Raw genomic sequence first — 15,046 nt, 5'->3', positions numbered from 1 at the left:
CCGAAATATCCGAGAATCAATTTGGCTTTATGCAGGGTAGATCAATAACAGATGCAATTTTCATTATAAGGCAGTTGATGGAAAAATACAGGAGCAAAGAAACAACTGCTCATATGGTATTCATTGATCTTGAGAAAGCATATGATAGAGTTCCTCGAGAGATTCTGTGGTGGGCACTCAATAAGAAAGGAGTCCCTGGTGAATATGTAAAGATTGTGAGGGATATGTATGAGGGAGTAACGACTAGTGTTAGGACAGGACAGGTGTGGGAGAGACTGATAAATTTCATGTGAAAGTAGGATTGCACCAAGGCTCGGTGCTTAGTCCGTATTTATTCTCATTAGTTTTGGACCAGATAACAGCAAAACTACAGGGTAACATTCCATGGTGCTTAATGTATGCTGATGATGTCGTGTTAGTAGGAAATAGTGAAAGAGACTTAGAACAAAAACTGGAACAGTGGAGACAAGCTCTGGAGGAAAAAGGTTTAAAAGTTAGTAGGACAAAGACAGAGTATTTGCAATTTTCATTTAAAGATGGAGTTACTACAAATCAAATGGTATCTTTGGATGGTGAACTGATTGTAAAAAGCAATAATTTTAAGTACCTGGGATCGGTATTACAGAGTAATGGAGAAATAGATGGAGATGCATGTAGTAAAATTAGAGCTGGATGGATGTAGTGGAAGGAAGCGAGTGGTGTGCTGTGTGACGGGGAAATTCCAATGAAGTTGAAGGGAAAATTCTATAAAACAGCCATAAGACCGGCTATAATGGAAGGAACTGAATGTTGGGTAGTGAAGAAGAAAGATGAACAACGAATGCATGTGGCGGAAATGAGAATGCTTAGCTGGATGAGTGGAGTGTCAAAGAAGAATAAAATTAAAAATGAGTATATTAGGGGAAGTTTAGGTGTGTCACCAATTGATGCCAAAATGAGAGAGCATAGGTTGAGATGGTTTGGTCATGTTCAACGTCGAGACGCTAATCACCCATTACGAAGAATTGCTGAAGTGCAGATTCCTGGAAGGAGTAGGAGAGGAAGACCAAAGAAGACGTGGGGGGAGACGATTAGGCAGGACATGTTGGTAAGATAGAATTGCATGTAGAAATGCAATTAGGGAAGCCGACCCCGCATAGGGATAAAGCAAAGATAATGATGATAATGACGTTAAGAGATCGAAAGAGGAGTGAAGAAATTAGAAGAAAATGTAACTTACAATGTATAAACGAATGGACACTAAATAGAAAAAAAAATGGAATAACTACAGAGGCAGAATGGGGGAGACACGTGCGGTAAATAAAGTATAAATTAAATCACCAATCCGCTAATGAACAAGTAGAATTGCTTATAAAAAGGAAGGAGAAGAAGGATCTGAATGTTGGAAAATGACGATAAAAGAGAAGAAAAACTGGAAGAGGTAGAAATGGACTATCAAAAAGAGCATATTAGAAATCCAGACTTGATTGATCACATCCCAAATGAAAAACTAAGAAGAAGAACAGGAAGGATTTACAGTACCGTAGATACAATAGAATCCAAATAACGTTCATGGCACGGGAATGTCATGCATATGAAAGACGAACAATGGCCAAAACAGGCTTTAAACTATGTTCCATGGAATAGAAGAAGGGGAGGAAGACCAGTATTAAAATGGATAGAAGGAATCAGATGAATAATGAGAAATAAAGATATAAATGAGAAGGAATGGACCGACCGAAAAAGGTAGAGATCGAAATGCGGGATGCAGCAGACTCAAATATCTGGGATATAGGGTAAATGATAAATTCAGACACTAATGCAGAGATTAAGGTTCGAATTGAAATAGCAAGATCTAGATTTATGTTCAAAAAATGAGAAAACTCTTAAGCAACCGCTTAAGATTAAAATGGGTAACCCTCATTCAAAATAATAAATTTGATAAATTTACTAAAGAAATAAATGTTATAAGTATTTGATAAACATACAAAAGTTAGAAAAAAAAGTTGAATTTTGTAAAGCCAACGTTGGTGTCGTAATTTTTGAATTCCTGGAGAATGATTCATTTTCTATTATCTTGCTTAAAATTTATTTGAAAAATTAATGGTTTCGTTGTAAAAACAATAAATTGTTTTTTAAATAAAATTAACAAGTACAATTATGATAAGAAATTAATTATACATAGAAAATACATAGGATAGAAAATATACATAGAAAAATAAAAACTTACAGCTTTGAACATTTTGTTATTTTGTTACAATCACTTTTGACTGGTGAGACTGGTTGACTTCAAACTACGAATGAAATCTATACCCGATAGATACGATTATATATTCTCTCACTTCTTCAGATTTTGGCAATAATTAGACTTTTTAAGAATTCCGAGCATGGTTACTATAATCACAATCACAAATGCGTTATTTTTAGTGTTCATTGTCAACAATCGAGTTGTTTTATGAATACTAACGACCTTATTGGCTATTGCGCCTCAATTACTAATTTCTAATAGAATCATCGCGATCTATGAATCAGGAAATATATTTGCTGAAATCATAATAAAAAATAAAACAAAATATTGTTCTGAAGCTCTTTTTTTTGGCATTTTAATCTTATTTGCATTTTTTTTTATTGAGAATTAACCACAATTTTAAACGTAAAATTTAATAAAAATTCTAAGAAAAAACATAATATTGCCTGATAAACTGTTTTATGTATCATTTAACAATAATTAGACCTTTCCTTTGTTTTTCTATTCTCTGTCGCCTTATCAAATGTTTGATAAGACAAGATAACTTAACAGATACCAAATTCAATAATAGTGAGATAGAACTTTTAGAGAAAGGATTCAAACATAACTTGCCTCAACATAATAATCAAAAAAATTTAGAATATTTAGGTGTAGAATGTGAAGTAGCGTTAAATAAAACTGCCAAGAACATAGAAAAAAGCATCATTGCAAAATCTATTACCCATGTAGGTAGTGAAACTAATAATTCCTGTTACAAAGAAAACCAAATAGCCGTTTCAATTAAAAATAAATCAATAAAACATGACATAATATTTACAAAAGCAGACAAAGGTAACACTACTATTGCTATCGATAAAAGTGACTATAATAACAAAACAATAGAATTTTTAAATAACCAAAATAGTATAACACTAAACAAAGACCCCACAGAAAAATACCGAAAACAAATTAAACTAGCCATTGAAAATTCAAAATCAATACTAAATCCAACAGAACAGAAATACCTTAATATTATGAACCCACAACCCCCTAAATTATACTCTTTTATTAAACTACACAAACCTGACCACCCAATAAGACCTGTAGTTTCTTTTTATACAGCTCCGTCATATAAACTTTCAAAAAAACTGTCAGATATTATTACAGAATACACTAAATTTTCACCTAAATTCACCGTAAAAATACACTAGAACTAGTTAATAAAATACAACATTTTCAATTGCCCAACAACTCCAGACTAATTTCATTTGACGTAAAAAATCTTTTTCCTAGTGTTCCTCCTACAGAAACTTTTGTTTTAGTTAAAAACCTTTTAGAACATAATAGTACAAATCCGATCATTGCATCTGAAATTTTACACCTTCTTGAAATTTGCATAAATCAAGACTATTTTGAATTCAATAATCAAATTTACACAAACAACAGTACAGGACTTATTATGGGTAATCCTCTAAGCCCATTAATATCAGATATATTTATGAACCAACTTGAAACAACAATTTCTAAACACCCCGTATTTAAACAGTTCTTATATTGGTGGAGATACGTGGATGACATACTAGTCTGCTTTACAGGAACTAACAGACAACTTGACCATTTTCTATCATATATTAATTCACTTCATAGTAATATTGAGTTCACAATAGAAACAGAACAGAATAATTCCATAAACTTTCTAGATGTAACGATTACCAGACTACACAACAAACATGAGTTCTCCGTATATCATAAACCTACCCATACTGACACAACTATACACAATTCATCATCCCATCCTACACAACACAAATTAGCAGTCTACCATAGCATGATACATAGACTGACAAAAATTCCTATGACAAAAAATAACTTCGAGACAGAACTAAATATGATTAGACAAATAGCAGTAAACAATGGCTATAACGAACAAACAGTTAACAACATTTTAAACCAAAAACTCCATAAGAAAGCCTTGAAATTAGTGTATCCACCACCACAGAAAGAACCCAGTACCTTCTGCTCTCTCACATATACTGGCAAAATAACAACAAAAATAGCCAGATACATAAAAAAGAAAGGAATAACACCAGCTTTCAGAACTAACAACAACTTAAGCAAACATATTAAAAACAATAAAAGCCGAAAGAGAAAGCAACTACAGAGTGGTGTGTACAAACTAACTTGTGGTGACTGTCCGAAAACTTACATCGGTCAAACTGGCAGAACTTTTGACAAACGGATAGCAGAACACAAAAGGGCTTTCAACAATAGAAAAACAGACACTTCTACATACGCACTTCACCTTCTAGATCATAATCATTCTTTCAATGAAGAGTTTCAAATTCTACATATTCAAAATAAAGGCCTTAAGCTATCACTTTTAGAATCAATGGAAATTAATAAATTGAAAAATACAGATATAATTCTGAATGACCAACTTGAGACAAACAGCTCCTCACTCCTCAACCTCTTCAGTTAAAGACTTAAAAAGGCAAACACATTGTAAAATATATCACTTGAGAAAGGCACTTTGCCGAAACAGCTGTAGTAATAACATAGTTGTAATCAATTTTGTGGAAGTATAGAAAACAAACGTTTTTCAGTGTTTTATTGTGAGATGTCTAATTATATTCTCCATTCCTCTCATTATTTATTTCGTTGTTAAATAAATCATCTAAATTCTCCATCTTGGTTTTTTTCCAAGACGTCTTCTAAAGATCTTCCCCCTTTCTATTATTCTAAAGGGTAAGAACAGAACAAGTAGGTCAAGGTGGAGGTGTAGGTCGCGGTGGATGCTACTAGTTAAGTCGCGGTCGATAGCACATGGCAAGGAGGTCACCTGCGCTGTCAGTCGAGCTAGAACCACTATCAAGTGAAGTAGTTTAATGAAATTTGAATGACAAAAAGACTGTGCTTTTGCGATGTTGTGTCAGTCAAGTGATGATAGTGATGAAATGTCAGCTGTAAATAATCAGATCCTCCTATTTTAAAAATTTACTGAATTTAATTACTTTAGAAATATAAAAATAAACTGAATAAAAAAAGGGATTATAATATAAAAAGTATCAACTCAGATAGCGCAGGTAATGACAACTTGGCTTCGAACGGACCAATCAGAGAGAAGCATCTCCACCGCGACTTAGCTGCTCTGTTCTCTTCCATTCACTACAATGTGTTTGTTTTACAACATGGATATCGACATCGACCACGACCTTCACCTCCACCTACACCGCGTCCCACTTGTTCTGTTCTTACCCTTAGGTTTTCTTCGTCTCTATTAGTGAGGCACATTTTCTCTGCTGAGTAGGTCATTACAGGTCGATCTGATTGCTGTTTTATATATTTTCATCTTGGTGTTGATATGTCTGTCTTTTAGTACGTTTTGGTATTTCCAATAAGCTCTATTATTGCCCGTTTTCACTCTTTCACTTATCTCTGCACTTCTATTGTTTGAGCTGTCTTTTGTCTTTTATAACACCTAGATAAAATCTTTAATCAGTGTGTTTTGCCAGTGTTAACTTTCGGAGCAGAAACGTTGACCATGACAAGGAGAACAGTGCAAAAGATCCGTATGTCTCAAAGGACGATGTTGGGCATTTCACTACGAGACAAGATCCCAAACCGTCAACTACGACAAAGATCAGGAGTGACTGAAGCAGTAAAGAGAATAGCAACACTGAAATTGAACTGGTCAGGTCAGGTGACTCGAATGACATAACAAATGTACAAAGCGGATACTGAAATGTAGACCAAGAGATGATGCCTACCGAAGAAGTGGTCGTCCACCAACACGTTGGACTGGTGATCTAAAACGTTGTCATAGGAATTGGATGTTCAAGAGACACAAGAGGAAAATTATGAGGGAGATCTATGTCCAGTAGTGGACAAGCGAAGATTGAACGATGAACACCCAGATTATTAAATTTTTCGTTGAGGTTAGAATTTAATTCGTCTTTTCTTCATTTATTTTTAGTTCTCTAAATGTCCCTTCTTCTATCAGAGTCATCAGTGAGTTTTCTAAGTTTTTTGTGGCTTATAGCTATTACCGTCTCATCAGAGTATCCTACGATTTAGAGCTTTTTATGATCATCTTGTAGATTCCAATTTTTAATCGTTTCATCCAGTGCTATTTTAAAAATTTTAGACAGGTTGTCATAGATGAACTATGTGACAACAACATTTGAAGACGATAGGAATGTCACCATCACACAAAATAAAAATGACGATACCGGACCCCCTATCCTCGAAGCGAAAGTAGAAGCTGCTATAAACAACATTAAGGAGGGAAAAGCCGCAGGGCCAGATGAGTTCTACTCAGAATTTTTGAAAATTATGGATAAAGACGAAGTAAAAAAAACTTACCTTGATCTTCAACAATTTAAACCAAAGTGGAAAAATACCCCAACAGTGGCTAAGATAAACTTTTATAACAATCCCTAAAAAACCCAATGCCAAAAAATGTGAAGATTATCGAATAATAAGCCCTATGAGCCATCTCCTGAAAACTTTTTTTAAAAATTATACATAAAAGAATATATAAAAAGTGTGAAGAACACATGACAAACACACAATTCGGCTTCAGGGATGCATTGGGTACTCGAGAGGCACTTTTTGCAATACAAGTTCTCTTTTAAAGATGTAGAGACGTGAATTGTGATATAATATAATATATCTGTGTTTTGTTGATTACCAGAAAGCGTTCGATAGAATAAAACATGAGGAACTGATGAAAATATTAAATTCAATTGGTCTAGACAGCAGAGATTGCCGTATAATAAACAATATCTATTACGAACAAACTGCAGCTGTTAGAGTAGGGGATAAGTTAACAGACGACATACAGATAAAAAGAGGTGTGCGACAGGGATGTATATTCTCCCCATTATTGTTCAATACATATTCAGAGCACATTATGAACCTAGCGCCAACGGACATAGACGAGGGAATACTTATAAACGGAGAACGATTGAACAACATAAGACACGCTGATGATACTGTCATTTTTGCAGACAGTCTTGAAGGTCTGTAGACACTTGTCTCCAGGGTGGCAGAACTAAGTAGCAGGTTTGGGCTTGATTTTAACATCAAAAAAACGAAATACATGGTTATAAGCAAAAATAGGATACCACCTGGTCAATTACTAGTTAACCAACAACCTATAACACAAATCACCAACTTTTGTTATTTGGGTGCAAACTTAAATGAACAGTGGGACCAATCGACGGAAATTAAGATAAGGATCGAGAAGGCAAGATCAGCTTTCGTCAAATTGAAAAAAATCTTTAACAGCCACGATATAAAATTGGAAATAAAAGTTCGTTTACTAAAATCCTACGTATTCTCCGTTCTTTTGAATGGCGTGGAGTCATGGACCTTAACTGAAGTATCACTGAAGAGACTCGAAGCATTTGAGATGTGGTGCTATAGACGCATGTTGAGGATTTCCTGGATAGACAGAGTTACCAACGAAGAAGTTCTACATAGAATGGGTAAAGGGCGCGAACTAGTCGTAATCATAAAACGTCGCAAACTGGAATATCTGGGCCATATAATGCGCAATGAACAACGATATGACCTACTTCGGACCATACTTCAAGGTAAAATGCATGGGAAAAGAGGTCCAGGAGGAAGAAGAATATCCTGGCTGCATAACCTGCGAAAATGGTTTAACTTAACCACTACCGGACTTTTCAGGGCAGCAGTCAACAAAGTCAGAATAGCCATGTTAGTGTCCAACATCCGTAACGGATAGGCACCATAAGAAGAAGACAGGTTGTCACCTTGTCGAACTCCTACTTCTATATTGATTGTTTCCATATTTACCTCGTCTGTTATGGCTTCTACTGCATAGCTGTCTATTGTTATTTTCGCTGAGTTATCGAATTTTTTTGTCTTCACTCCCGTGCAGGCATAAAGTATATTTACTGCTGTGTAATTATGTAACACCAAAATGAACTAGTATGATATAAGATATTTAACCACACCGTATTTTTAGTGTTTTATTCATAAAATATTTAAAATATCATAAATAATAATTAATAAGTTAAAACCTTGATAAAGTTTTTGTCGAGATTTTATAAATGAGTGTTTAACAAACAATAAAACATTACGCATGATAAAAAGTTTCAAATAAAATAAAAAAAATTAGGTTTGCTGCTTATTAAAGAAACTGTTTACGGTTTTGGCATTGAGGTTTGTTTATGCAATTCAATTAACTAATAACGATCTTAAAAAACGCATGTATTACCTAGTTGCATATCCTTCAATAGCCAGTGAATACACCTAATATCGGTTTTAGCTTGTCGTGAACTATGATCATTATTTATCGAACACTTACAGTAGTATTGTTCAGGTGAGTGCATCAGTATGTAATAATCAGTCTTATACTAAATTTACAATCAAGATGCAGTAGAAATAAACAAACCAAGACACTCCCGGAGCACTTCCGAATCATAATTTGCACTGTATATACATTGTAAATCCCAAATGATGATTTCCAAAATTTATACATTGTAAATTATGATTCAGGAGTGCTCCTAGTAGCATTTAACGTGTCTTGGTTTGTTTATTTCTACTGCATCTTGAATGTAAATTTAGTATAGGCAAAAATAGCATAGATTTATACGTTAAGTATAGGCGCATGACAATAATATTGACGACTATTGTCAATGATGTGTAAAGATATTAATTTTTGTCAATAATATGCAGGAAAAATTAAAAACAAAACTTATATACTAAGGATTTCCACAGTTTTCACTGGATTGCTTCACTCAACCGCTCTTTCCAATTCTTTCTGTTTTGCCAGTCCCTTTCCTTCCTTATTTCAATTGCTTCGTCCACTTAATCTTCTCTGAAAGATTTTCGTAGTCTACCTCTCGTCCGTTTTCCTATCTGTTATTCTGTTTACCCAAAATTTTTGGTCTGCTCTTCTGACATGTCCGTACCAGGTTAATCTCTTCTGTTCTATGTAGTCTATTTTTGAGTTAATTTCCATTCCGTTCTTAATCTCTATCTTAATTCTATCTCTCCTTGTTTCTCTGCAACTTCTTCTTAGGAATTTCACAGTTGCTGCTCTTATTTTGTTTTTGGTTTTCTCGATTATTATCCAATTTTCACACCCATAAGTGAGGTACTTCTTGTTATGGTATTATATATTCTTCTTTTTGTTTTTATGCTGATGTTATTATCCCACAGTGCTGGTTCAATTTTCGTATACAGTCTCTAGTTTGCCGAGTCTATTTTTTATATTTATCTTCTTCCGTTGTTCCTTTGTTTGATATTATGAAACCTTAATACTTGTACTTGTTTGTTTCTTTGATTTCTTTACCTTCGTCTATTTTCAGTTGTTTATTATTCCAGTTACTTCTGTATACTTCGTTTTTTAGGGAATCAGTTTTCTTTAGATTTATTCCCCATTCTTTGTATATTCTTGTTTCAGTCTTCCATAACTTACAATATTTTTACTTTTTATATTTACTTCCTACTTCCCAAAAAATAATAGACGATTAAATATTTCCCAAAATTGTTTACTAAAATTTATGTTTTTTGTCAGAATATAGATATTTACAAATAGAAAAACTTCTTTCGACATCAACTGATGCTATAGGAGCATTTTTAGGTTAGCTAAGAGGCATTGGTCCACATTGGTTTCTTCCGAAAATGTTTTCCGGAAAATATATCATACAACGATTTTTTACTTTACCACTTTTCTAATTTTTGTTTTTTATTTCCGTTTCTTATTCGTTGGCTCGTGTTTTGTGTCGTGTAGTTATAGGTCTGGATCCCGCATTTGAAAAAAATGTTGATTAATAGCAAGCTGAAAATTTGTTTAGGGCCGGTTGTTCGAACGCTAATCAACAATGATCATTATTAAATATTTAATTACTGTCACCAAAACTGTCAATGTCAACTTTGTTTGGGTTGCTGAAAACATAATTAATTACAATTATGAGATTTATTATTAATTATGTTAATAATTATTGTTATATTAATTGATTATAGTCTCAGAATTGTAATTAATTATGTTTTAACAATTGACATTGACAGTAATTAATTATTTGATAATGATCATTGTTGATTAGCGTTCGAACAACCGGCCCTTAGGGTGTCTAATTGGACAAACTTTGATATATGGGAACACTGGAACAGGGGAAGTTTTAATTGTGGAACAGGTTAAATATTTGGAACGGTCAGACCCCGAAAACGTCACATGTATTTTGTCCGACAGAACTTTCAATTGATTTGTTATTACCCTTTCATTAAACTCTCATGCAAAAATCAGGCTGCTATTTATCACCAAATGGGCATTATAATGGGTGGAACACGTAGAATATGTCAAATGACAGGAATTATGACAGGTGATAAAAATAGCAGTCTGATTTTTGCATAAGAGTTTAATGAAAGGGTAACAAATCAATTGGAAGCTTTGTCGGACAAAATACATGTGACGTTTTCGTGGTCTGACCGTTCCAAATATTTAACCTGTTCCACAATTAAAACTTCCCCTGTTCCAGTATTCCCATATATCAAAGTTTGTCCGACTAGACATCCTTAAGCTATTAACAAATTTTTAGCTTGCTATTAATCAACTTTTTTTTCATACGCAGGATCCAGACCTATTATATTTTATTGGTTTCACTCACTTCTTGGTTCATTTGTATTTCATTTTTCATGTTCATCATATTCGTGTCCCTTTTACTGTACTGGTCGATTTCTTTAATATCGGTCGTAATATGCCGTACTAGTTTTTTGATTTAGAGTTTTTTAGCCTATTTACACTCTTTATACCCTCAATTCTAAGTTTGGCAAAAGCTATTTTAACTGTTTTCTCATTTTGTTTTTCTTCATTGACTCTGTCATCTTCCATATAGCTCCTTTGCTTATTTATTTTATTTGTTGATTTCTTTGTTCCCAGCATCTTTAATTTTAAGTTCAATGCGATATACATACAATTTAATAAGTGTATATGTTGTATCGACTGTATTGTTGTATCTGTTGTCTTTTTTGCTTCTCTAGCTATCGTACATTCTTTCGGATTTCTTTTATATCTTGTCTGAGTGCTTGGTTTTTTCCATATCAACAGATAATTTTCTTTTATAATGAGATTTTTCTTGTTCTTTCTTGACTTCTTTCATTTCTTTTTGCTCCTTTCTCATATCGTTTACGTCATCTGTATTCTACTCATTTCCATTTTCATATCTTGCATTAGTTCTAGACATTTTGACTGGTAGCTATAGTAGACACCAGACCCAGTGAAACGCAAATTTAATCTAAATAAAAATATATTCTGATAAATCACAAAAATAAAATTAGCTTCTATATAATATGTTACATCTTTCCTATACTGTACAGAGTTGAGTCATGGACTCTCACAGAGGCCACCTGCAAGAAAATTGAAGCTTTCGAAATGTGGCTTCATCGTCAAATCCTAAAGATATCTTATAACGATCACGTTACTAATCAGGGTGTTTTATTGAGATTTTAAAAAGAAAAAAAGCTGTTAATCCCATTAAAAACAGGTTAAAACGGCAAACAAGTGTATGTTCTCAAAAAAATTGATAGTGTGTAAAAATGTTTTATTATCAGCTAAGTACTTTCAACACGTAACAGAGCTTCATAAAAAGATATTTAAGATAAGATTTTTTATAAAAAGAAAGATTGAAAAACTTACGTCCTCTTATAAAATCTTCATAGGAGAGCAATTGCTAAACTACACAATAAAAAACATAGATTCTGGGCAAAAGTCATAGATATCGGGTATAACAACCCCTTAAAATGAATAAATTCATATCTATTTTTTTTTTATTTTAAAAATACAACATGGCTCAGTCAAACCATTTTGAGCCCACGTGAACAGCTTAGGAGGACTGTGGACTGTTCACGTAGGCTCAAAATGGTCTGACTCAGCCATGTTATATTTTTAAAATAATAAAGAAATTAGATGTGAATTTATATTATTCATTTTAAGGGGTTGTTATACCCGATATCTGTGGCTTTTACCCAGAATCTATGTTTTTTATTGTGTCGTTTAGCAATTGCTCTTCTATGAAGGTTTTATAAGAGGACGTATAAGTTTTTCAATTTTTCTTTTTATAAAAAATCTTATCTTAATTGTCCTTTTAGGAAGCTCTGATGATGGCACGTTATGTGTTGAAAGTACTTAGCTGATAATAAAACATTTTTTTAAACTATCAGTTTTTTTGAGAACATACACTTGTTTGCCGTTTTGACCTACCTACTTAGAAATGTGTACAAGTCTTACAGTCTGTTTCAATACATTAAAAACAGCCAAAATCTAACACCTCGGTCACATTATGAGGAACAGCGAGAAATATGGACTGCTGCAACTAATCTTACAGGGAAAAGTAGAAGAAAAACCTGGGCCAAGAAGGCGAAAGATTTCCTGGCTGAAAAATCTACGTACATGATTCAAAACAACAAGAACAAATATTTTCAGAGCAGCAGTGTACAAAGCCATGATGGTTGCCAGTATCCGAAACAGACAGGCACTACAAGAAGAACAAGGTAATATGTAAAAGACGAATCCTTGTAAATAAAATCGACGGAGCTGTGGTCAGATGTTGACACCGGTAAATATTAACGACACTCGGATGCGTGAGATAAAAGACGGTCTTCGGTCAATGGCCAAAAACAGGGAAACTACTGATCATTATTATCTTGTGTAGAGGGTACTGGAAAAGACGGTGGCCTCTGATCAATACTCGAGGACAAAGAGTCTTACCAGACGAATACTCCGGATTGAACTTAATTCTCTGTTGTGGTTCATGGCGTTTTATATTTTTATACAGAGAGAGAAAGGGCCAGGCGCCGCCACGCGGTGACGATGCTAATTTTACATCATTTGTTTATTTTCTCTTCCTTGCGTATTTTCTGTGGTGTTCTATCGTTCTTCGTTCATCATCATTCTCTTTGCCTTATCCCTATGCGGGGTCGGCTTCCCTAATTGCATTTCTCCACACAATTATATCTTGGGTCATATCAATGTCAATCCCCTTTACCAACATGTCCTGCCTTATTGTCTCCCCCAGGTCTTCTTTGGTCTTCCTTTCCTACTCCTTCCAGGAATCTGCATTTCAGCTATTCTTCGTATTGGGTGATTAACGTCTAGACGTTGAACATGACCAAACCATCTTAACCTATGCTCTCTCAATTTGGCATCAATTGGTGCCACACCTAGACTTCCCCTACTATACTCATTTCTAACTTTATCCTTCTTTGACACTCCACTCATCCATCTAAGCATTCTCATTTCCGCCACATGCATTCGTTGTTCATCTTTCTTCTTCACTGCCCAACATTCAGTTCCGTACATCATAGCCGGTTTTATGACTGTTTTATAGAATTTTCGCTTCAGCTTCATTGGATTTTTCTGTAACACAACACACCATTCGCTTCTTTCCACTTCATCCATCCAGCCCTAATTCTACTGCATGCATCTCCATCTATTTCTCCAATACTCTGTAATACCGATCCCATTTACTTAAAACTATTCCTTTTTACAATCAGTTCACCATCCAACGATACCATTTTATTTGTAGTAACTCCATCTTTAAATGAACATTTCAAATACTCTGTTTTTCAAAATACTCTGTATTTTAATAGCAGTCTCTCTAATACTACTGGCCATTTTTCTCCAAATTGAATTAGGGCTTCCTTTCATGTTCCAATATATTTTTTCTACTATTTTTCTCCTGAATAGACCTTCTTTCTCATCTTTTAGCAGCCACCACTTCATTTTTTGTGGTCCTCTCCGATATTTTTGTTTAGTTTCGCTTTTTACTTCGATGTCCAGAACAAGCAGCTTATGTTGTTGGCCTACTGTCTCACTAACTATTACCTTGCAGTCCTTGCATTCACGTATGTCTTCTTTCCTTATCATGGAGTAGTCTATTTGGAATTGATGTTGTCCACTTTTCTAGGTAATAAGTTGAGTTTCTCTCTTTTTAAAGAATGTGTTAACAATCGCCATATCCAATGCTGTTGCTAATTCAAGCATGTCATTTCCAGCTTCACTTCTAGTTCCAAAGCCTAATCCCCCATGTATTTCTTCGTATCCTGCCTTGGCTTGGCCCACATGTGCATTGAAATCACCTCCTATTATAACTTTCTCCTCTGACGGAATATCACTCAGGACGTCTCCTTATTGGTCATAGAAAGCTCTTCTTTCATTCTCACCCAGACCTGTTTGAGGAGCATACACACACACACACACACACACACACACACACACACACACACACACACACACACACACACACACACACACACACACACACACACACACACACACACACACACACACACACACACACACACACACAAAATTCAATACCTCTTTATCAATTACAAATTTCAGTGACATCATTCTATCACTCGTTCTTACAACTTCCACTACCTTATCTTTCATTTCACTATCAGCAATTATACCAACTCCATTTCTAGTGTTACTACTCCCTGCATATTACAATTTGTAACCTTCACCTAGTTCTTTCGCCCTTTGACCTTTCCACCTAGTTTCTTGAATGCAAGCAATTTGAACTCTCCTTCGTTTGAGCGCATCCACTAACTTCAGACTCTTACCTGTAAGACTACCAAGATTCCACGACCCTATCCTGATTTTTCTAACCTGTAATGGTGTTCCCCCTGAGATAGTCCTCACCCGGAAATCCGAACGGAGGCTCATTTTACTTCCGGCACATTTTACCTCAGGAGATGCCATCATTCCAGTATAAATTTTTATATCTTTGGAGAAGGCCTTTTCATTTTTATGGCCTGAAAAGATTTTGTTTGGATATTTGATGCCTGAATGCCTTTTCTATC

At 34.5% G+C, this 15,046-nt stretch overlaps 1 protein-coding gene across 1 annotated transcript in view; it reads left to right on the top strand.

Moving 5' to 3' along the window:
* Positions 1-8,305: 8,305 nt before the first annotated feature.
* LOC114324896 (pancreatic triacylglycerol lipase-like) overlaps positions 8,306-15,046 on the top strand; it is a 30,916-nt gene continuing 24,175 nt past the window's right edge. The window contains exon 1 of the mRNA XM_028272802.2: positions 8,306-8,558. The gene's annotated coding sequence lies outside the window, so the exon portion shown is untranslated. The remainder of the gene's footprint in view (positions 8,559-15,046) is intronic.

This window comes from Diabrotica virgifera, chromosome 9 (genome assembly GCF_917563875.1).
Source record: "Diabrotica virgifera virgifera chromosome 9, PGI_DIABVI_V3a".
Lineage (NCBI taxonomy): Eukaryota > Metazoa > Arthropoda > Insecta > Coleoptera > Chrysomelidae > Diabrotica > Diabrotica virgifera.
The sequence above is the reverse complement of the archived record's forward strand: the minus strand, read 5'-3'. Positions and strand labels throughout refer to the sequence as shown.